Consider the following 20,685-nt stretch of genomic DNA (forward strand, 5'->3'; position numbering starts at 1 on the left):
GCCCCGTGGAGACGATGGACATCAACGAACGAGGCAGACCTAAGGGATGCCCAGAGAGCCGCAGCCCCGAGGTGCAGCCGGCTCCGGGGCCAACCACCCGGGTTCGAGCCCAGCTCTGCCGCGTAGCAGCTACGTGGTGTCGGGCAAGCGAACTCACCTGTAAAAACGGACGCTCCTGGCAGCCCCCTCCCAGGGGGCCGTGAGGACCCCGTGACTCGCTCACAGGCAGAGCGCAGGCACACAAGCGAGAAAGCGTCAGCCTCTTCTGTCCCCAGGGCTGCCCCACCACCCCAGGGACATTCATGGGGCGGGCAGCAGAGGCCAGGGACTGGCGTCACCCCGTGGCCAAGGCACCTTGCTCTGCCGGCGGTGGCTTCCTGTCCCATGATCACGAGACACGCGCCTAAGACTTTCTAGCCTGGAGCCCGCCCTCGCTGCCCAGGGCGGACGCACCCACCCTGCCCAGGACTCGGGCTGGGCTTTGGCGACACCATTGCCCAGGTGGCTGGTGGCGGGGCCAGCCTCGTGGCTCCCTGGGAGGTGCCACCCGCGAGCCAGCAGTCTGCCGTCCTTTCGCAGCTGGCCCTGCGCCGGCCACGCCCACCTTTGCTTAGTTGTGGGCCTGTGTTTTGGAGCCAGAACCTGCCGTGGGTTCACTTTTGTCCCAGGAGCAAGGGGAAGGCCCTGAGGAGACACGGGGTGGGAGGCGGTGGGATCAGATTTGCGTCTTCCAGGAGCTGCTCTGGCTGCAGGGGGCCTGGAGGAGCGAGAGTGGAAGCCGGAGGAAGAGTGGGACCGGAATGGGCCGGGTGGGGGTGCGGGAGGGGCCCAGGATGGGTGGGATAGTGGGCACTGGTGGGAGGAAGAGCAGGAACGGGCCCCAGGCTATGGGGCCAGGCATGCATGACAGGGAGAGAGAGGGGACGGGTGCAGAGAGGTTCCCGGGAGGTGATGGTGTCCTGGGAAGGGGGCCTAGGGACCGGTGTGGGCAGGGGGACAGCCCATAAAGGGGTGGTCGGTTCTGGTGACACGGAACAGGAGGAGTCCAATGGTCATGGAGGGGCGCCCACAGGGCTGACATGAGGGCTGGCTGGGCAGTGGGGAGCAGAGGCACGGCCCCCCGAGGAAGACCCTTTGGAAATGTGTTCAAACCTCAGGAGGCTGAGGCCCACACCCAGACAGCCCGACCCAGTCCCGCGTGGAGGCCGGAAACTGTCCCCCCACCACTGCCCGGGGCAGACTGACCGCTCCCTCGCCCGCTGTGAAGTGGATGAATCGCCCCGGGCGCCAGCCCGGCCTGCCCGGCCTCAGGACGGGCCGAGTGGTCGGGATGGGGGACCCCAGGGCCGCAAGCGGGAGGGGCTCGCTGGCTCCTGAGTCTCCTGGTGGTCACGTGGGGCTCTGGCCCCAGAGGACAACTCCCAGGCCAGCTGGCCACTTCAAAACTCGGGGAGCAAGGCGGGCGTGTCTCCCAGGGGGGCTGGGCCTCTGGGCCCTCCAGCAGAATGCCCAGGGCTGAGCCCTGCCTTTCAAGCCGGCCCTCCCCACCCCCACCCCCGCTGGGAATGACGTGAGGGGTGGATTTGGGTTTTGGGGTTTGGTTTTGTTTTCTGGTTAATCTGAGAGGTTCTGTCTCCCAATTTGTAAAACAAATGGGGGTATGAATCACCTCCCTTTCTCCCAGCGGCTGGGCTGGCTCTCGGGGGAAGGCGGGGGTGTGGCACTCACAGCCTCCCGGGGAGGGGGGGTGACCTCAGGCCGCCTCTGACACACACAGAGTCCCACAGCTGGGCCCTCACACTGTGCCCAGTGCTGGGTCCCACACAAGGGACGCGGCCCTGCCTGTTGGTGTGGAACCCCCACCCCGCGTTTCCTGTGAGTAAAGTGGGGGAGCCCCACCTTCCCCCAGGGCCATGGCGGGCATAAAGTGCAGAACTTGAAACACCAGGAAGTTCACTGCTGACTTACTACTTTCATGGGACAGCGACTGCCTTAGGCATCTGGGAGGAAGGAGAGGACCAGGGATGAGTACAGTGTGGTACCTGACATTCCGGAGCTCCAGGTAATGGGTGACAGGTGAAGAAACCGGAGTCCCGAGAGCTGAAGTCACGCATCAGAGCATGAGGCAGGGAGAGGCCTGGACCCCCCGCCTCTGGCTCCAAGGCCTGTGCAATTTCCAGGGAACCGAACGGGCTGCAGAGAAGGGGCCTTTTCCGTGGGGTTTCCCAGGACACGTAGGAGTTCACCAGATGGCGAGCAGCTCCAGCACAGACAACAGCAGGTGCAAAGGCCAGGGGGCATGGAAGTGAAGGGCTGGTTGTGGGGGGCTGGGCCCAGGTGGGTTCTAGAGAACGTTTGCAGCCCAGGAGGGAAGGAAAGGCCTGCGTTTCATCTCCTAGACAGAAAGGGTCGGCAGCAGATCTTAGGCAGGACGAGGACACGCCGAAGCGTGTGGCTTGTTTTGTTAGAGGCCTAGTGACCGTGCTTGTTCGTCGGAAAATGAGAAAACAAAACAGCAGCTAAGCCCTGGCTGGCATAGCTCAGTGGATTGAGCTCAGGCTGCAAACCAAAGTGTCGCAGGTTCGATTCTCAGTCAGGGCACATGCCTGGGTTGCAGGCCATGACCCCCAGCAACTGCACATTGATGTTTCTCTCTCTCTCTGTCTCTCCCTCCCTTCCCTCTCTAAAAATAAAATAAAATGAAATCTTAAAAAAAAAAAAAGCCTCACTATGCTTGAAAATGATAATAGGGCCAATTCAAGAAATAAATAATTTCTTAAAAAAAAACAAAAGAAACCCCAGCAGCTAGATTCCTGAGCGTTGGACTTGAACTTGAAAGGGCTGAGTTACAAGGGGAAAGACACCACCTAGGCAGAACACGGCTGTGTTTTTAAAGGTTGGGGTTTTATTCACCCTGAGGACCCGCCTCCTGCCTTAGCCCCGTGGGAACCTTGAACTGTGGTAAGAGGAGCTAGTTCCCCATTTCTGACGGGAAAGGAGGGAGAGGGGCAGAGGCGTCTGGCGAGGGGCGGGGCCTCGCAGCAGGGAAAGGGAAGTCTGGGGCCGCCCCGCAAGACCTTGCTCCAGGACAGGTGCAGCAGGCCCAGAGCACAGCCCAGCTTGCGGTGTGGGGAGGAGCCCAGCCCCGCCCCGCCCACACCCTGTCCGTCTGGGGCTCCCAGGAAGGCTGTCCCGTCTCACCACTGACGGGCAGTCGTCCACAGGAGTGGCCAGGCGAGCAGCGATCCCCCAGCTAAATAAGGCTGGTGGTGCTCCGCGGAGAGCACGGCCGGCCGGCCGGCTGGCGCTGGAAAGGAGCCCGGCTGCTGGCTTCCCGCCCGGAGCCGCCAGGGCAGAGCCGGAGAGCCACACTTCCGGTCCCCACGCCCTTTTATTTTGGGAAAAGCAAAGGCTCCCCACCAGGAGCTGCCCGCGGAGGGAGGGAGGGAGGGGTGGCCGGTTCCAGGGGACTCTTGCTGGAGGACGTTTGCGCATGGAGACGGGAGAATGACCCTTCACCATTCATTCACTCGCTCGCTGACGCACTCTCTCATCCTCCGGGGCCACCCGGCTGTGTTCCGGGCGCAAGGCAGGGGGCAGTTGGACCCCCTTGTGCATCCGCCCTTCCGTCCACGAGCCCCAGACCCCGGGGAGCAGCTTCCTCTCGCTGCCCAGCGGGGACAGACGGGTGGCGGTTTGCTGCTCTGTCCTCATGGGAGGGTGTGGGCCACAACGCAGACAACGTGAGCCCTGGGCCCTGGTCAGGGCTTTGTCCACACGCTCATTCACCCCTGTGGGCTTGGTGCCTCGCAGTGACCTCTGACCTTGTGACCTTTGACCTTCCCTCCACCACCTGTGCTCCAAATCTTTCCTAAACCCCATGGTGTTCTCCGCCCCCCAAAGCAAACAGAAGTGGCCGGACCCTCCTCCCCAGACCTGACAAGCTTTCCTGGGGGCCTGCCCCTGGGCCCCGCTTGGCAGGCAGGTGGCCCGCCATCCCCCTTCCCCCACACTTCCGGCCTCCCGGCTCCCAGCCTGGCTCGGGCCCTTTGTGTGTCTCCTCTGGGGCCTCCGGGCTCTCCTGCTCCAACCCCTCTCCCCACGGGGCCTGAATCTCATCCTAACAATGAAATCTGACCCCACCCCGCCCGGGTCCTCCTGTTATCTTTTGTGTTTCTGTGTCGTCACAGCACGCTTCCCGCACGTCAGAGAGCCCAGGGCCGGTGGAGGGCCACCTGTCCTTTTATTGACTTAGCTTTTCCTCTAAAGTGATGCCCTTTCCTGACTTAACGTTGCATGGCACCACGGGAGTTGATGTCTCCACCAGGACAGGAAGGCAGCTCGTGGCAGACTTGCTAGTGTCCCCAGCAGCTGTTCACGCCTTCTTGCTCTACCTGAGATCCCTGATTTTTGGATGAGCGGACGGCTGCCCAGAACCCAGGCTGTTGCCCAACTTCCCTTGCAGCCAGGGCTGGCCATCCGATGAAGTTCTGCATGTGAGTAGAAGTGCCATTCAGAGCTTCCTCCAGGTATTCTTGAAGGGAGACAGATGTGTTCTTCAGCATCTCCTTCCTTCCTTCCTTTTGGCTGGAATGCAAGCATGAGAGCTGGAGCACTGGCAGCTATATTGCACCATGAGGGATAAGGCAACAAGATAGAGGGAGCCTAGAGCACGGAGCCTCTCCCAACCCTTGGAAAGCTTACCGCAGGACTGCATTTGTGTGAAGGACATAATCTCCCAGAGAAGCCACTGTGATTTGGGGATTCAGACACTTAACCACCAACCTAATACCAGCTGAAACACAGTGTCACTGGCAGTAAGGAGGAGGTAACTGTAATGATGAATGCTGTGAAAAAGTATTATTCTGAAACTATTGCTAGATTCTGCCGCCCTTGAAGGCTCTGAACCCGAGGCCTGCTCTTGTTTAAAAGAATAAAATCAAAGAAAAGCACTAGTCCTCATTAGCCTGACTCGGAATCTCAGTTCGTTCAGGACTGATGGACAATGGGAAAGGGAACGGCTCTCTCACCAGGAGACCCGACACTCTCTGGTGCCTGGTCCCCTCCTCACCGCTGCCGCCTGCGACCCCCGGCGGTGCAGTCCCAGGGGGGACCACGCAGGGCGTTAGGATAGAGGCTGCTCCCCAGGCTCCCGCCGGAGCACCACCCCCGCTGGCCCGGAGCCACCTCCCTGTCCCCTCTCCCCCGGGCCCAGCGTCCAGCGGGGGACCCATTCTTCCTGGGAGACAGGATTGGTAAGGAAGGGTGGCAGGAAGCAGGGGCGGACGCCGTGGCTGTCTGAGAGCGCGTCCGGCCCGGTCCGGTGCGGCGTGTGGCCTGCTCCCCCCTCTGCCACGTCAGCTCTCTCGTCTCCCCTGGGCCTTCCGCCCCCCAGCACCCCAACGACCCACCTGCCCTTTTCCACTGCCCACTCCCCAGCCTGGTGTTTGAGGCCTTGGTGCCAGCTTCAGCCTCACCACACTTTCTTTTCTTTGTTAAAGATTTTGTTTATTTTTTTTAGACAGAGGGGAAGCGGGGAGAGAAACACAAACCAGTTGCCTCTTGCACACACCCCATCGGGGGGATGGATCTGGCAGCCCAGTCACGTGCCCTGACCGGGAATCGAACCGGCGGCCTTTTGCTTTGAGGGACGGTACCCAACCCACTGAGCCACACCAGCCAGGGCAGCTTCACCATATTTTCTGACACAACCCTCCGCTCTGGCCAGATTCCTCCCTGTCCCCAGGATGTGCCATGACTCTCCTGCCTCCAAGCCGTCATCTGCATCCCGGCACCTGCCACCCACACTGGCCCGCTGCACCCCACCCTCCCCCTCAGCTGAGAGGGTGGCTCTGCAGGGGAGCGCCCTGGTGACACACTCTGATGTGGCGGATGCTGAGACGTGGGGCACGTGCCCGAACCTCACTGAGCCTCAGTCTCTCCGAGGGAGACCTGCTCAGCTCGGTGCGTTTCACTGAGCTCCTCCTGTGTGCACGCCAGGCCGGGTTCAGTCCCGGGGACGGCGCACTTTCACTGCACCTTTTAAACACTGCATCAACCAGCGTTACCTACTTACACTTTTCGATACAGTAACAGTTAGCAATGAAGAGGACTTAGGAAAGGGGAAGAGGTCTCACACCGAGGGCTGCCGGGGGGGTGAGGGGGTAACACCCACAGAGCACTGGGTCTGGGGCCCAGCGAAGAGGGAAAGTGTAGTAAATGACAGCTGTCACCAAAACGCTGCCCTCTCAGCTCCTCCAGCAAACCGCCTTCACTTACACCTGCCCCCACGTCCTCACGGCACCTTTGTTTGTCCAACGGGGAGACACGGCAGGCAAGAAGGGGCTGGAAAGAAGTATTCCAAGTCATGAAAGGCGGGGACCTACATCCCAGATTGCTCTATCCAGCAAAGCTTTCATTGAGAATGGAAGGGCAGATAAAGTGCTTCTCAGATAAGGTCAAGTCAAAGGAGTTCATCATCACCAAGCCCTTATTTTATGAAATGTTAAAGGGACTTACCTAAGAAAAGAAGATAAAAAAAACATGTATAGTAAAATGACAGCAAACTCACAATTATTAACAACCACACCTAAAACAAAAACAAAAGAAACTAAGCAAACAACTAGAACAGGAACAGAACCACAGACATGGAGATCACATGGAGGGTTAGCCACAGGGGAGTGGGAGGAGGAGAGAGGAGGAAAAGTTATGGAGAATAAGTGGCACAGACGGTAGGTTGAAAATAGACAGGGGATGGCAGGAATGGTGTGGGAAATGTAGAAGCCAAAGAACTTATGACCCATGGACATGAACTAAAGGGGGGGAATGGGGGTGGGAGGGGGTATGCAGGGTGGAGGGGGGTGAAGGGGGGAAATGGGACAACTGTAATAGCATGATCAATAAAATATATTTAAAAAAAAGAGTTGGCTCTCCAGCACCTGAGCTTTGGTGGGTGGTGTGCAGAGCAGACGTGCCCCGTGGGGAGCCCGGCGCACGCACGTGGCCCACAGAAAAGAGGCGTCTCAGTGGAGACCTGCAGGGGGCCTGGGCAGGAGATGGCGGGGGGGGGTGGGGGGGCGAGCTCCCTGGGACGGGGAGGAGGTAACGACGTAAGTGGAAGGAGCTCGGAGCGCGTGTTGAGCGTGAGGCTAAGAGCAGTGCAGGCCAGGAGAGGCAGCAGAGGGCCTGTGGGCCTTGAAGGGATCCGAACTGTGTTCTGAGCACGGGCCCAGAGCGCTTCGAGTCAGGAGAAGCAGACCACGCTCCGGTTTGGGGGAGAGGAGTCTGGCCTCTGGGAGGAGGGGGAGCTGGAGTGGAGGGCGGTGGGGGCAAGCCGTGACGCGCAGGGGAGCCTGCTGGACCCGGCAGGCGGGGTGGGGCGGTCTGGGGCAGGGCACGGGCCCCGGGGCCGGAAGAACGGGGCAGACCGAAAGACTGGTCCTGAAGGCCGCATCAGGCTGAGACTCTGGAGGGAGGGTCGCTGACCGCGGTGTCCTCCTGGGGCCCAGGGGCACCAGCGTGGCTCCCTCCCTAGACAGACAGCGGGACAGGGAGACCTTCCTCCACTGAACTGCGTGACAGCGAACCACGGACACGGAGATGCTTTGTCCCCAGGTCCTGTGCTGCACCCCCTGGGATCGGGGCGTTTCCTCCATCAGCACGGGACCCGTGTCACCCACACTGGGAGTCCCGCGGGAGCAGCAGGGCTGCCCCGTCTGTGCCGGGTTTCCTCATTGTTCCCGGAGTGCCTGTCACCGTTCGGCGTGTTTATTTATTGTGAACGTCCCATCAAGTTACCTGAGTCGCACCTGGTTACTCTGTTTGGTCTCCGAGAGCAGGTCGGGGCTGAGGCACTGGGTGGGGTGGGGTGAGAGGCGGGGAGGACTGGGTGGTGGCCAGGCTTGGGGAGCTGGGGGTCCCACAGTGGGAACAGATCTCAAGGGAGGGGCGCTGTGTGGCAGGCAGGTGGGAGCACAGGTGTGAAGCTCAGGAGATGGGCGGGGCGGTGGTGGGGTGCAGCCCGGGGCCTGGGCGAGTGTCCTCAGGCTGCCGTGACCAGGGACCGCAAACCGGGTGCCTGGAAGCCACGGAAAGTCGTCCCCCCAGAGTTCTGGAGACCCAAAGTCCTAGTTCAAGGCATCCACGGGGCCACGCTCTCTCACAGGTTCCAGGGGAGGATCCTTCCTGCCTCTTCCAGGTCGTGTGGCTCCCGGCCGCCCTCGGGGCCTTCAGCTCGCCGCTATGACCCCTGTCTCCCCGTGTGTCCTCGTGTGCTTTGTCTGGCAGAAAGCGCACACTTCCTGGCTCACCTGCGCCAGCGGGGAGGTGTTCTGGTTTGTTTTTTCCATTTTTATTGGAGGTCTGTGTTATCTTTCTCATGAGCGACTGAAGCCTGTTACCCCACACAGGCTGCTGCTGGGCCCCGTGGGGGGGGCGTGGCGTGGTGCCTGGCCCTCACCCGGGCTCCCGGGGAGCTGAACGGGTAGGGGAGCCTGCTGCAGGCCGGGCTGTGGGAAGAGAAGGGGCCGGAGGGGGGCGCCCCCTCCTCCCTCTTGCTTAGTGTCCCTCTGAGGGCAGAGCCCCTTGCACCCCCCAGGTCGGGGGTGGGGGGATGAGGGGCGAAGGGCGGAGAGGTCGCCCTGGCCTCAGCAAACATGCGCCTCCCTGCCCGCTGCCCGGCCCCTCCTCCCTCCCTCTCCCCACACAACAACAGACTCTCATTCTTTCTGCCCTTCCTTCAGCATTGCTTCTTCCAGAAAGGCTGCCCTGCTTCCCTGCTTCCTCCGCTGCCCCCCTCCCCGGGGCCTGAGACAGTGCCTTCCCACCCTGTCGCCTGGCCTCACAGAACTCGGTGGCCTTGCAGTGGCCAGACTGCGGTTTGCCTGGCTGCCTCTCCCTCCCTGCCCTCCCAGGACCCAGCGCACTGCCCCACTGCTGCCCAAGGCTCCTGGCTTCTCCCTTTCCCATGGGACCAAGGCCAATGAGGAGCAGAGCACAGAGCTCCCGTGCAGGGAGGGCAGAAGGAGAGGCAGGCGAGGGGGGAGGGGCTGCCTGGCAGGGTGACCCCCCACCAGGAGAGGTGGCCAGTGGGGAGGGGCTGCCCGGAGAGTGACCCCCAAGGAGAGGGGCCCCCAGTGGGAGGGGCTGACTGGCAGGGGTGACCACCCCTCCAGGAGAGGCAGGCCAGGCTGAAGGAGCTGCTGCAGGGTGACCCCCCAGAAGAGGTGGCTCTATGGCCTGAGAACCCAGTGACTGAGAGACGTCAGCTGCGAGAAGGGCCAGGCCTGAGAGTTCTGGGCCTGGGGGGGTCAGCAAGTGCAAAGGCCCTGGGGCAGGAGCCAGCTTGGCGGGGCTGAGGGCCCTGGAGAGGGCCGGCTGGCGTGGGGCCAAGCATGCCGTGGTCTCGTTCCAAGTGTGTCAGAAGCCAGGGAGAGCGTGGTCTGACTCAGCCGGCGTGTGGGGGCAGCTTTCCCGGCAGCCGGGCTTCTCGTTGAGCTGCGGCGGCAGCCCCTTGGCCTCCCCTGCCCTTCCGCAGATGCCGGCCTCTGCCTGGGACGAGTGTCAGAAAGCACCACGGGGAGGGAAGGGCCCCGCGGGTGGGGCCACAGCGGCGCTTCTCCAGCTGCGGTGTCCGGAGCCAACAGTACCGGGCCGGAAACGGGGCAGAGGGCGCGGGAACCTGTTTCTCGGCCACCCACGGGGATGCACACACCGTGCCATGAGCCTCCCAGACTTGGCGCCAAAGCAGCGTGGCCGGCCCCCATCTGGACTCAAGGTGTTTGCCGGAAGGTGTAAGTCACGTTGAGAGAAGGTGTTACGTTGCAGAACAGAAAGGGTCGATCTCTCTCCACCTCACCGAAAGCTCCTGAACCCCTGCAAGGACCGGTGGCGTGCTGGGTGCCGCTCTCCGCGGTGGGCACCGTCACCTCAGCCAGAGGCTCCCAGCTGTCCCCTGCTGGGAGTGGGCACCATCGCCGACCCCCATGGGACCAGTGAGGAAACTGAGGCTCACGGAGCTTTGGAGACCTAGCCCGGCCAGGGGCCAGAGCATGCAGAACATGACCCCCAAGTGCTGTGCACTCTAATGAACGTTTCGTCATGCAATGCTTCATCCCGACCGAAGAGCAGAGGTGGAAGTGATGACAAGACAACAGGGCGCCCACGCGCCGGCACCCGCTGAAGAAGCACAGCACGCCGGGGCCGATCGCCACGGACCCAGTGCACCCCGACACCCCACCCCGCAAGGACCTGGGGCCCCCCAGTCCTGCCTCCATTGTCCCCTCTCCCTGGGTGCCTCCTGCTTCGTGCCAGCTGCTCGGTGGTTTCGGAGTGGACACGGGAGGGTAACATGGAGCATGGGCTCCGTGTGTGAGTATGTACGTGTGTTAGGGAGTGTCCGTTTCCGGGACAAACACGCTGGTTGGTGTGACCAGGCACGGGGTCGCTCCCAGTTCTGGGAGGCTGGAAGTCCGAGTTCACGGTGCGGGCCGGGCCGGCCCCTGCTGGAGGAGGAGGGAGGCCCCAGGCCTGCTCTCCCGGGGCTGTCGGCTTCTTGCAGTCAAGAAAACCCCTGGGCCCATGGCTGCGTCACCCCAACCTCTGCCTCCATCTCTGCACACCCTTCCTCTCGTGTGTGCGTGTACACATGTGTGTGTACATGTGTGTGTGTTCTCTTCTCTCTTTGTAAGGACACAGCCATTCTGCGCGGGGCCGGCCCTCGGTCTAGGCAGGGCCTCTGCCCTGGGCACCCGAACTTGATCAGGCCAGCGCAGACCCTCGCGTCAAACAAGACTGCCCCCCCAGGTCCCAGGGGTCAGGACGTGGCCGTGTCTTTGGGGGACCCCTTTTACTCTCTGCAGAGAGGAAGGTGCTCAAAAGTTTCCGAGTGATCGGGCTGCTTGATTTCAACGTTCAGGGCCCCCCTAGGTCGGCGGCCTTCATGAATGACACAGTAACTCTCCGGGCCAGCAAGTTCACGGCCAACATTTGACTTCAGCAGAAGCGAACGGTCACTGGCGTCCTTCCCCTGGGAGGGCAACAGCGCCTGAGACAGAAATGTGGGGAAACGGGCCGGAGTGACCCTGGCCGCACCAGACGTCCCGTTTGTGTTTGGACCGGAACCCAGCTCGGCGGAGGCGAGGGAGCTGGGCCTGGCTCGCTCTACAAGCCCTAGGGTCACGCAGAGATGGGGACCCGGATGGAGGAGCCCTGCGTGCCATGGCCATGCGAGGAGCAGCCAACCCCGAGGACAGAGGGACAGGAGCACGGGAACAGGATGAAGGACATCGGGGATCACAGAGGCCGGTCCGCAGGCTGCACGAACCAGGAGTGAGACTCTGCAGGGACTGTGTCTGGTGGGGGGGGGGGGTGCCGGCTCTCGAGAGAGGGTTGATGAACTTAAGAAGTTTGGGCCCCTGCAGGGTGGGGCATTCCTGGCACTGCTCTCCCGGCCGCTCAGTGCGCTGGAGGAGAAGGGTGTCTGTGGGCTGCTGGAAGCTTCCTCGGGAGCCTGGGCAGGTGCGTTACCATGCGGCCGAACACCTGCCGTGCACAGCCCCCCCCACCTCCACACTGGCCTTCCCCTCCCCCCAAAGACCAGCCCCCTGCCCAGGGCCCAGTGCAGGAGGTCAGCAACCGGCTACCAGCTACCGGCTACCGTCAGCGCTCCTCCCGGCCTCGGCTCTGGGGCCCGCCTCGCCCTGTAATTAAAGACGGACAGGTAATTGCTTGTTGGAGGCTTATCTCCTCCCTGGGAGCCTGCCTGTCCTGTTCCCTCTTTCTTGTTGGCCCTCCAGAGATCATTGCGACGGAAAGAATGAGGTCCCGCCAGGGAGATCTGGGCAGTGTCGGCGGGTCTAAAGGAGCCTGCGGGGCGGGCTGGGTCCCAGGGAGGTGCCAGGCCGGGCTCCGAGGACCTTCCCTGTGGCTGCTGAGAGCGCGCGGCAAATGCTGTCGCAGGCCATCTCCTGGAGCGGGCCCCAGGAGGCTCTGTCGGCAGCTCGTGGTGACAGAGCACCTGCCCAGGTGGAGAGCAGGACAGACAGGCAGATGGAGGGACCGACTGCCTGCTGGCCCCTCCCCCACACCTGCCAGAACCTCTCAGGGCCCACACCTGGGGGAGGGCTGGCTCTGGTCCTCAGTGCGGAGGACCCCCTCTTCCACTTCCCGAGGTGGGGAGCTCCTGAAGATCCCCCCAAAAGGGGGTGCACACGTTCTCATCCCGCCGACCGTGAGAAGGTGGAACCCCGCAGTGCTGCACCCACACAGGAAAGGCACCTCCACGAGCCTCGAGGCCAGAGCGCGTGGCTCCCAGCGTTCTCACTCCCAGAGCCTGCCCGGCCACTCCTCCGAGACCTTTCTCAGAAATCCGCCTAGAGAGTGCTGCCCTGGGTCTCCCTGCCACTCTGGGCAGAGCCCACTCTGCATCGGTGCTGGCTGGCCCTTGACTCCTCCTCCCAGGCGGAACTGGAGCCTCCTTCTCCGCGCCGCACCCCTGGCCCCCCCCACCTGTGTCCCCCGCTTCCCGGCACCCGTGGAGGCTGCCGTGGCCTGGCCTGGCTCAGCCTGGCTCAGGGGCACATTACTTAGAGCTGAATATTTCGATCCAAACGTAAAAACCCCTGCCCCCACTGCCCACGAAGCCCGAGGTATGGCTCCTTCTTTCTCCTGAGTCCCAGCCAGCCGGTCCTGAGAAGGCTGGGCTGGAGGGGACAGTGACAGCGTTCTCATCAGTCCCAGCCAAGCTGTGGGCCGTCATTTGTCACCGCAAGTGCAGAAGAAGGTCCATCGAGAGTGGGTGCTGGGGAAGTGGGAGAAGGTGGGGGGCGGGGGAGGGGAGGGCTGGCTGGTGGGGGGAGAGAGGGTGTCAGGTGGGATGGCCAGCGCAGACTGCCCAGGCTCCGTTCCTGGGAAGTAAGGTCACCTCATAGGTGGGGACATTTTTCTTTTTTTTTTTTTGGTCTGACCCACCCAATTATTTTGAACTAAGTTCACTGCCACTGGCTTGCCATAAGCACACGATGCGTGGAAAACCTGCAAAGCACCAGGAGCCAGCGGCTCCTCCCTGAGCACAGCGGTGACACTCCCAGTTAGGGAAGGCCCGTGGCCAGGGTGAGGGCGTCAGCTGCCAGCTGCACCTATGTCGCATCATCACCACCACCAGCTCCCAGGTTTAGCGACTCGGGGCGAAGACCCGAGTCCAGCGAGTCCGCACAAGTGGCAGTGGCAGGCAGAACTCGGAGATGGAGATCTGAGAACCCACAGCCCGCTGGGGTGTCTTCAGACTCCTTCTCAAACTCGTTTGCTCTCGGAGAGGTCAAGTGCGTTCCGTGGGCCCTGAGCCTCCCTCCGCTCCAGCTGCGGCCAGTCCGTGGTCCGCGTGGGCAGCAGCCGTGTGGTAGGACGTTCGCACTGAAGGGGGAACGCTGGTGTGCCTGCGCCCCAGTCAGCCAGGGACACTGGGGGGGATTTGATGGGTGAACTGTGTCCCCCACGGTCACAGGTTGGCGTCCTGACCCCCAGGACCTCAGAAGGTGACTGCAGGTGGAGCCGGGGTCTTGAAAGAGGTGACGAAGGTCACATGAGGTCACTGGGGTGAGCTCTAGTGCTTTGTGGTGGGGGTCCTCACCAGCAGAGGACATCAGGACACAGACACGCACAGGGGGACAGCTGTGTGGGGACACAGGGAGGGGACGGCTGTCCGCACGCCCAGGAGAGGGGCCTGGGGGGGATCCAGCCCTGAGACACCTGGATCTCAGACTCCCGCCTCCAGGACGGGCCTGTGAGTGTCTGTGGTTCAGGCTGCCCACCTGGGCACTTGGTGCGGCTGCACGATTAGCAGACTCATGCACGCTGTGATCTCAAAAAAAAAAAGTTTTCCACCTTTTTCCATTTTAAAGGAATGTTTCTTTTTTTAAAACTTTTTAAAAAGACTTATTTATTTACTTTTTAGAGAGGGAAGGGAGGGAGAAAGAGAGAGAGAGAAAAACATCAATGTGCAGTTGCTGGGGGGCCATGGCCTACAACCCAGGCATGTGCCCTGACTAGGAATCGAACCTGCACTCGATCCACTGAGCTACGCCAGCCAGGTCCTTTTTCAATTTTTTTTCACACAGAGTGATACAACTTGGATTCCCAATAAACTTGGCCTCGGCAGTGAAGACTGACTACCAGCCGCTCCAGACAAAGACCCCACTGCACGCCAGGACGCCCAGCCGGCCACGTGCCTCCATCGGCGAATAGCCCCAAGCGCTGGCCCATCTGCCTCCCTGTTAGCTCCTTTCCCGAGGGACAGGAGGGGCTGGAGGCCACGGGCGGGCGGCCTCCAGGCTGCCTCTTGCCGACGCGAGCCCATGGGAAGAGCCGTCGTCGGTGGCCGCAGCGCACGCAGCCTCCGAACCAGCTGAGAGCCTTCCGCTGTCCGTCTGCTCCTCCGCCTGGACGATGAGTTCTGACGACTCGATTTATTGATGTATCTTCAGTGCCCGGCCCGGCGCCTGGCCGGAGCGGCTCAACAAGAAAATGCATGATGAAAAAAATGAATGAAAATAGAGGAACAATTCACGGCATAAATGCAGAAAATATTGTAACATTTAACAGCTGCCTAACATCTGTGAACGTTAAAGTGACTTTTTATAAAGATTTTAGTTATTTATTTTTAGAGAAAGACAGGGAGAGAAACATCAGTGCGTGGTTGCCTCTCGTGCGCCCCCCACTAGGGACCTGACTTGCAACCCAGGCCTGTGCCCTGGCTGGGAATCGAACTGGCAACCTTTCGGTGCACGGGACAACACCCCACCCACGGAGCCACACCAGCCAGGGCTAAAGTGATTTTTAAGGATGTATACGGAAGGAAGAAAGAAGCTTTCCTGGGGGCACTGCCATCGCCTCGGTGTCCAAGGTTGTTCAGCTGAAGGTACTGAGACGGCCCACTCACGGGTGGGTCCCCTTCCCGGCCCGTTGTGGGTGCGGGTGCCGGCGGGCACCTGCCGCCCAGCCTGGCCTTCCTCCCTCGGTGTGTCGGCAGCCACAGGCTCCCGGTTCCTGGCAGAAGCTAACCTTCCAGGCTTGGGAACGAGAAGTCGGGACACCACCAGCCCCAGTGTTCTGGCATTTTCCGGAACACTGCGTTCACATGCCTTTGAAGAACGGGTGGCCGTAATAAGCAGGCTCAGAGGTCAGGGACCAGGAGTGCAGGTTGGTGTTTTTCACTGTGGTAAAAAACACATAATGAAATGGACCGTCTTAACCACCCCTCCATGCACACAGCTCAGGGCACGCAGCACGTGCAGGCTGTTGTGCAACCTTTGCCGCCGCCATCCACTCCAGAACTTTCCATCTGGCGAAACGGAAGCCCTGTCCCCATGAAACCCAGCACCCACCCCTGCCCCAGCCCCTGGCCCCACTATCCTCCTTTCTCTCTGAGATTTCGACCACTTGAGAAACCTCCTGTGAGCGGAATGTGTCCTTTTGTGGCTGCTTACTTCATGTAGCATCGTGTCCTCAAGGTTCAGCGAATCTGCAAGCCCTGGCGGGTCCTGCTAGCCCCGGAGACCCAGGGGCAGCGAGGTGCGGGGGCGGGGGGGGTGGTGTGGGGACCTGGTAGTCTGTGGCCAGGCCTGCAGCGGGCAGCTGGAGGAGCTACAGGAGGACACCCTGGCTCCCAGAGCTGCCCAGGACAGCAGGACTGCCTGGCCTGGGGCGTGCTCAGCCGGACGGACAGAAGCTGCTGAAGTCTCGCTGCTACTCAGAGCGCGGCTGACGCTGTCTGGCCTCCTCCCCCTGGTGCTGCTTCTCCTGGCTGCAGGAGCTTATCACTGCCCCTCTGGGAAGACGTGCCCCAGCGAATGCTGTCGGTCACAGCAGCTGTCCTCCCTGACACAGGGCGGCTTCCACACTCGGGCACGACTTCACTGAGCTGTTGCTGCAGGGTGTGCTGATCCAGGACCTTGGTGAGGCTACGGCAACGGGGCAGGAGGCCGCCAAGGACGCTTAGCCTGTGGCCAGGAGAGCACGGAAGGGGCGAAATTGCCGCTGTCCCAGGAGCGAGGATGCACGATGAGAACAAGGAAGAAAAGACACCCCCGCAGGTGGCCGGAGGTGGCCCGAGTCTCGCACGCAGGGGACTGGTGGAGGGTGGAGCAGCTTGGATTCCTCCTCACTTGGCGTGTTTCGTGGTCGTCCCAGCGTCCGGGACACCAGTGTCTTCGCGCACAAGACGTCGTCAGGGAACGATGGAGCTTCCTTCACCCTCAAAGTCTTACAAAGGGGTTGGCTCCTGCCCCCGCGGAGACCTTGTTCTAAGCTTACGAGCTGCTTCCCAGGCATCGACTAACTGCTGGGGTTGCTCCACCATCGTTGCTGTTCTCTGCAGAATTTGGGTGAATTTGGAGCGAGTGATTCTGTGGCTATGGTGAGACTTTAGCCCCCTCCCCCCATCCCCTCCCCCCCGCCAGGGCGGAACAGCCCCAGGACCCCTAAGCCGGTTGTTCCGCCTAATGCTTTTAGGTGGATTCTAGAATGTTCCTTCTGCACCGCTGAAACAGATCCCAACTTGTTTTCAAGCTCCCCCAGGGGCCTATACCAAAGATTTCTGTTTTTTTTCCACAGTACTTTTTTTTTTTAGGAGGAATACTTATATATATTTTAGAGGGCCAAATTTTCAGTTGGAGGACCTGCCATTCCAAGTTTGGCATTCAGAAGCAGTAAAATAATGAAAAATGATGGTTCATGTGCCCGTGTGTCATTTCAGCGAGTAATTCCCCTCCATGAAGCGTGTTGTGTTTAAGGAGGAAGTTGTCACAGGTTCGATTCCTAGTCAGGGTACATGCCTGGGCTGCAGACCACAGCCCCCAGCAACCGCACATTGATGTTTCTCTCTCTCTCTCTTTCTCCCTCCCTTCCCTCTCTAAAAAATAAGTAAATAAAATCTTTTAAAAAAGAAGGAAGTTGTAAGGCACCTGTATGACGTCATCCGGGGTCAGAAAGAATGTAAAGCCTATTACCGTGCTTGCGACAGAAACATACTTTGATTTGTATTCAAATACCGTCGCGCCGTCGGCGAACCTCAGGGCTCCGCGCAGAATCCCTGGCGGAATCCCGGTCAGAGGCGCCGTTCGAGCCCGCCGCTGGTTCCGAGAATGCCGGTCCCGGGGCCGGTGCGAAGAGCGCGGCGTGCAGGCACTCACTCGTGTTTACCGTGCGTGTGCAAGGGCGAGTCGCCGCTGGCCCAGGCCGGGCCCAGCGCAGGCCTTTCCGACGGACCTGCCTCGGCCGCAGCCACACTGACCGGCCCGCGGCGGCCGCGCCTGCCCCGCCTGCCTCCATCCCAGGCCCCGCAACATCGGCCTTGCCCTTCGACCCCACTCGACTGCGTGTCCTGCCCTCGCTTTGGGCTGGACCGGCGGCTCCCTTCCGACCAGTAACCCGCTTGTGCTGGTGGCTAAGTTTACTTCTCCAAAGAATTATAATAGGGAAAATACTAAATAAAAATCATTTTAAAAAGTGTAAAGACAATCCCTTGCTGTCAGAGAGAACAGTCCTGCGGCTGTGAGGCGTGGGCGGCAGGATCCACGACATCGTCACGATGATGGAGGGGGCCCGGCGGGCGTGAGATTTCTCTCGGGGCAGCCCTGCGGGGACTGTGCGAGAGTCTCGCCAGCGTGCTCACCTTTTGTCCGCATATGGCGGGAGTGTAGCACTGTCCCCTTTCTCTCAGCTCCCTGACTGCTTCCTTTGGAACCGGGGGCACGCTGCCGAGCAGCGGTGGGAAGGAGCCCTGGCCTGGGGCCTGCCGGGCGGTGTCTCTCCCCGTGGCCTCCAGACGACGGCCACCCCGTGGCTGCTGTGGCTGCACGTGCGAGGGGAGGCCGCAGAGAGGAAGAAAAGGCAGAGCCCGTGGGACCTCCCTCGCTGCTCTCTCTCCACAGCCAGCACAACCTCGGAAGACCCCGTGCACCGTTCCTTCTGGGCCCCAGGCCCTCTCTCTGCCCGGCACGTAACCCCAATTTTCCCAGGGGGGACAGGCATGGCCCACATAAGAGGGACTTCCACCGGTGATAAGAGGGCTCTTGTACCGGGGACCTCTTCCCCACTCACGCGACCCTCACCAGGAGGCCACACTATGATCCTTGCTTTAGGCAGGGGGAAACTGAGGCCCAGAGAGGGCAACAAGCTTCCCTGAGCGCGCACAGCCGTGACAGGAAGAAGCAGAGTTGGCATCTGAGCCAGAGCGCCCAGCTCCGGGGTCTGTGTTGACAACTAACGTGTGGAAGTGACTTCCAAAGAGAGGGGCGGTGACCGGGCCAGGCACGGGGTGGGCAGGGGTGGGGGAGGGGGTGTCCCGGCCCTCACCTCTCGTTTCAACGTTTCAATGTCCCAGTGTGCTGGCCAGTCTCTATTGTCCCCGTCTGATGGAGGAGGATACAGGGGCTTAGGATGGGTTGCACACCTTGCCCAGGGTCAGGGTTAAAGGGAGGAGAAGCCTAGTCCTCTGAGATTCTGAGCCGCCCGTGGGCCCTCCTCTCTACAATGGCTGGGTGTTTTTATGAGGTGGCTCCATCGGAGGACCTCAGTGAAGTCCAGAAAAGGAAGCTGGAGGAAGCTGGTGGCTTGCTTTTAAAACCTAACTGTATGGGTGAAGGGGACGGAAGTCCCCCCCCCCCGCGTGGGGGGCTATGAGATGCCGTCAGAGCCGGGACTCCCTGCGCCTGCCCTCGTGCTGGGGCAGTGGGGCACATTTCAGACGCGGTGGCCAGGAGGCAGCACAGACCCCCGGGGGACACCGGGGACCAGCCCCTCTGTCCCCAGCTTTGGGGTCTGGGGACCCCTTTTGCTGTCCCCCAGGCATCAGGGATACCGGCCCTGGAACTATTCTTGTGTTTTAGGCGCAGCTTTGACCAAATCACGGGCGTTGGGCAGGTCACCTAACGCCTCCGAGTCTCAGTGCCATCGGCAGGATGCTATGGGGTTGAGTGAGGCCACACGGACGAAGGGTTTTCTGTGAAATGCTCTGCAAAGGTGGTTTTCTGGTCCGCGCTCTCGGGGACCGACACGCAGCAGCCATGCTCTCCACAGACTGGCTCACCGATGGGCCAAAGTTTCAGTCCATCAGTTGACCCCGGGAAATCGGCCCGCCATGGAAACTGGGACACCGGGTGGAGGGTCTCCCTGCTCAGCGGCCACTCGGATTTCCGTTTCCTCACCTGCAAGATGGGAGGATATCGGAACCCATGTGGGAAGTTACTCTGAGCATTGATCGGATGAACAAGTGAAACGACGCAGAAAATACAAGCAGGGTGGACTCGTCACCTGAGAGCCCCCCGGGGTCACTCAAGGATCCAGTCCCATCTCCACCCCAGACTGGGGGGGGGCCTGCGGGCAGAACCCCTTTGCCTCCACTCTGGGCTCCCGTTTCCTCCTCCGACTGGGAGGACAGCGTCTGCCCCCGCCCACCCCCACTGCGCTCCCAGCCGGCCCTTCCAGCTGCTCGTCACACCGCCGTGCGTTAATTACGTGCTTACACCTCCTCGTCGGAGTTGAACCACACCCAGGTCTCGGAGACGCGCTCGGGTCTCCCAGGGACCCTCCCCCTTGGGTCGCTTCCGTCCCTGGGAAGGAGAGGCGGCCCGTGTCCTGCTCAAGGCTGACAACGAACTACATCACCCAGAGCTGAGGTTGGTGGCACATCTGTGAGGACACAGCCCGGGGCATAGTAATAGGCTCCCTCCCCCCTCCCCCCCACTCCTATTACCTTATTATCTTTATCGAGACTTTAACGGAAGAATGGGAGCCCCGGCATTTTCCGTGGTCGTGGTTTCCCTGGCCGAGGTCCGTCAGGCTGCCGCCCAGCCCCGGCAGCGCTGTCCGGACGAACACCCCCGAGAAGCAGCAGTCGGGTGGTTCACAGGACTGCATCTGAAAGTCGTGCTGGCTCCCCGAGCAGTTCTCCGCCGTTCCTTCTGGCCCAGCTTCTAGGAACGTGGCACTGGTGGTCCTGGCCGAGTAGCACCATCGGTTGGAGTGTCATCCCGAGACTCGGGAAGCTTTCCATTCGATCCCAGGTCAGGGCACGTACAAGAAGCAACCGATGGATGAATGCATCGACAGGTGGACACAACCAATCTGCCTCTCTCGCTCGCTCTCTCCCCTTCCTCTCTCTAAAATCAATCAAGAGAAATAAAAAAATAAATAATGGCCACTTGTGGAGCTTCCCCCCCCCCAATGATAAAAATAATGCACATTCACCATGAAGTACGTAGAACGTCCAGCCTAGCACAAAGAAAGAGGTGAAAACTACCCACGGCCCCACCCGGCCATTGCCAGCTCCCCATGTGCCCCTTTGCAGGGCCAGACGTGATGTTTATATAAAACACCGATCGCCACGGTGACAGTGCTTTCACGCAGGGACGTGTATGTTTTTCTTTTACAAATTTGAGACTTAAAATTTAATTTCACTTTTCTTTTAGTTCACGTAAAACTTACTTTGTGAAAAGTCTATCACTTGATTAGTAACACTCTAGCGCTTTTCACGTACGAGATAAATTTTACATCGCACATGCTTCATCCAAACACAGATCGTTTTCTGCTTCACATTCAGGCTTATCCTCTGTATGCTTGTTTTTAACTTGCTTTTTTAAAAGAAGGTTTTCTCCCTCTTTTATTTTTTTTAAAGATTATATTTAATTT

This window comes from Phyllostomus discolor, chromosome 6 (assembly GCF_004126475.2).
Source record: "Phyllostomus discolor isolate MPI-MPIP mPhyDis1 chromosome 6, mPhyDis1.pri.v3, whole genome shotgun sequence".
Taxonomy (NCBI): Eukaryota; Metazoa; Chordata; class Mammalia; order Chiroptera; family Phyllostomidae; genus Phyllostomus; species Phyllostomus discolor.